Consider the following 2,929-nt stretch of genomic DNA (forward strand, 5'->3'; position numbering starts at 1 on the left):
CGCAGAATCCGGCCCGACCTGGGGGTCCCAGCAGGATGGATGGATGAGTACGGAGAGCCCTAGATAGGCTGAGCAGCGACCCAGGTGAACCCCATCAAGTTGAAACAAATCCAAGCGCGAGGGCTGCACATGGATCGTGGCAACCCCTGCGATCAGTACAAACTAGGGGATGAAGGGATTGAGCACAGCTGTGCCCAAACAAACTTGTGGGTACAGGTGGATGGCAGCTGGATGTGAACCAGCAGCGTGCCCTCGCAGCCCTGAAGCCAACTATATCCTGGGCTGCAACCAAAGCAGTGTGGGCAGCAGTGTGGGGGAGGTGCTCTTGTCCCTCTGCTCTGCTCTGGCACAGGGTGCCCAGAGAGGTGGTGGTGCCCCATCCCTGCACACAGCCACGCTCAGGGGACAGGGCTGTGAGCACTGCTGGAGCTGTGGGTGCCCTGTGCACTGCAGCCAGTGGGAACAGACGGCCTTTGGGGGTTCTTTCCAACTCAAACTGTTCTATGATTCTATGATTCTTATGGATGCATGGGTGGGTGAGAAAGGCAAGAGCTCAGCGATCACCACAGCTGTACAACAGTGCATTTTTCACTTGCTCTCCATTTCCTCCAGGTTCTTTGTTCCCCTGCTCAGCAATGTGCACATTTTGTAGAAGCACTTTTGGGTTTTGTTTGCAGAGAGCCAAAAAATCCCACTGCTGCAGGGGCAAAGGTTTTCAGTTCACCAAAGAGTTCCTCTGTCACCTGTGGACTTTCTCTTTCGGTCTACAAAAAGGGATTGAAGCAGCACTAAAACCACCCAGGTTTTATCTTCCCCCTTTCACAGGGGCTCTGCCCACGGCCCTGCAGTTCTTACAGCCTGGCCCGGCCACACAGTGCCCATTGGCACAGCCACATCTGGAGGAGGGAGAGCCACGGAGAGAAGGCAGAGCTTTATTAGAATGGAGGGGAGTTGTGGGGAGCCCCGACTGCTCCCTGCAGCCTCGTTAGCAGGAATCGTGGAGTTGTTCCTCCCCTCTTTTGGAGAATCGTTCCAATTCCTCAAAACCCAACGGCGAAATTCCCCGTGAGTTTTGCTTCCTGTTGGGTCTCCCTCGGGACAGCCGCGTTTTGCCGCACGCTCCGACACTTCCTCTTCTGGGCAGCCCCGTGACATTGCCCCGTTGTCCTTGCGGAGTCCTCACAGCAAAGGAATCGGATCCCGTGCCTCAGTTTCCCCATCCAGATCCCACTGGGCGAGCTGGGAAATGCGGAGCGAGCTGCAAGTTGGGAAAACGCAGAGGAAAAGGGGCTGAAAGGGGAAGAGGGGCTGCTGGGAGCCCTTTGGGACACCGCCTCGATCCCTGCTCCCGTGGTTGGTGACGGCCGCAAGGAGCGCGCTGAGCCGGGAGCTCTGAGTCACTGCGGGGAGAAGGGGGTGCGCCGGGGGACCGGGGGGGCCGGCGCTGTGCGGGGCTGCCGGGAGGGGGCGCCGGGAGTCCGCCTGTGGGGCTGCTATGGGGCTGCAATGGGGCTACAGCAGGCAGCACTCGAAGGGGCTGCAGGGCAGCTCTACCATCATTGGCATCACCATCACCCTCACTACCACCTCTCACCCCATCACCATTGCTCCCATCGCCGTTATCTCTCTCTGCCATCACCCCCATCACCCTCACCACCTTCTCCATCCCCATCACTACCATCACAACCATGACACCACGACCACCATCACCATGATCAGCACCGCCACCTTTCCACCATCCACTCTGCCCTCTGAAGGAATAGGGAAAAGCCAACCTGAAATTTTATGACCTCCCCACCCGTCACACACTAATTCCCCAAATGTGTGCAGTGTGAGGACCTCATCTCACCCTGCAGAGGTCACCGTGTGCCCCAGCCCTGGGAGATGCAGCTGTGCCATTCCCAAAGCACCGGGCACATCCAGAATGTGAATGAGTTAAAGAGAAAGGAAAGGCTGCTGCAGCCTTTTACCAGGGGGGAAAACTGCAAGAGTTAAGGGCTGAGCCCAGCACACAGCAGAAGGGAAGCGGCCACGGGTGCGGGTGAGCAAACAAACAGAAAAAGCAGAAGTCGGTGCACTGAATCGGTAGTCAGGGAGTACAAAAAAATCCGTACAGGAAGCAAAACAAAAGAGAAATCTCAGGCTGCAGGAGCTGAGAACGTGCAGAGGGTGCTGGTGAAATAGCTGAAGGTCACCAGGAAAAGCACAGCTGGGACGGCTGCCCAGGAAGGAGGGCAGCCCGGGGCTGTGCTCAGAGCCAGGAGTGCCATTATGCTGGGGGGAACTGCAGAGCAGCTCTCGAGGTAAGACCTTGTCCTGCATCAGCCGGTGACGCAGGTGGGTGGCAATGGGACAGGCGGATGGCACAAACCACAGAGCAGTCCCCCTCCTGGAAAAAAGGTGCAGTGGAAGTTTGTTATCTTTGCAGATCCCACGGCCTGCAGGAACACGGATCTGCCAAGGTGTCCCTTCTCCTGTGGGACAGGGTGGCACCGGGGTTGTGCTGGCACGGCACCAGGATGCCACTGGGATGGCGCCAGGGCAGCAGTAGGATGGCACTGGGATGGCCAAGCTTGGCAACTGTGTGCACCCATTGAAGCCCTTGGGGTGAGGGACCCGAGGGCCATTTGTTCCCGCGGTGGGGACGGCTGCAGCCCTGCGTGCCTCGCTTTGCCGTTTGCCGACTTCCTTGGCCGAAAGGCAGAGGGAACCGCTGGGAAACGGGCTCCGTGACGGCGTCCCACCCACCGCCGCAGAGCTCCCATTCCTGAGATCCCCCGAACGGCCCCGCGTTGCGGAACCCCATTCGCCCCTATACAACCGCCCCGAATCCTAAACACCCAACGCGCGCGGTTTGCGCCATCAGATGCCGGGAGGGGCGCGGAGCGCTGCGCACCGGCGGAACGGCCGCGGCGGGGCGGCGGGGCCC

General features: G+C 59.3%; 1 protein-coding gene across 1 annotated transcript in view; it reads left to right on the top strand.

Moving 5' to 3' along the window:
- The first annotated feature begins 2,051 nt into the window (after window positions 1-2,051).
- The window catches only part of SH2B3 (SH2B adaptor protein 3), a 15,728-nt gene continuing 14,850 nt past the window's right edge, over window positions 2,052-2,929 (top strand). The window contains exon 1 of the mRNA XM_010720178.3: window positions 2,052-2,303. The gene's annotated coding sequence lies outside the window, so the exon portion shown is untranslated. The remainder of the gene's footprint in view (window positions 2,304-2,929) is intronic.

Source organism: Meleagris gallopavo, chromosome 17, assembly GCF_000146605.3.
Source record: "Meleagris gallopavo isolate NT-WF06-2002-E0010 breed Aviagen turkey brand Nicholas breeding stock chromosome 17, Turkey_5.1, whole genome shotgun sequence".
Taxonomy (NCBI): domain Eukaryota; kingdom Metazoa; phylum Chordata; class Aves; order Galliformes; family Phasianidae; genus Meleagris; species Meleagris gallopavo.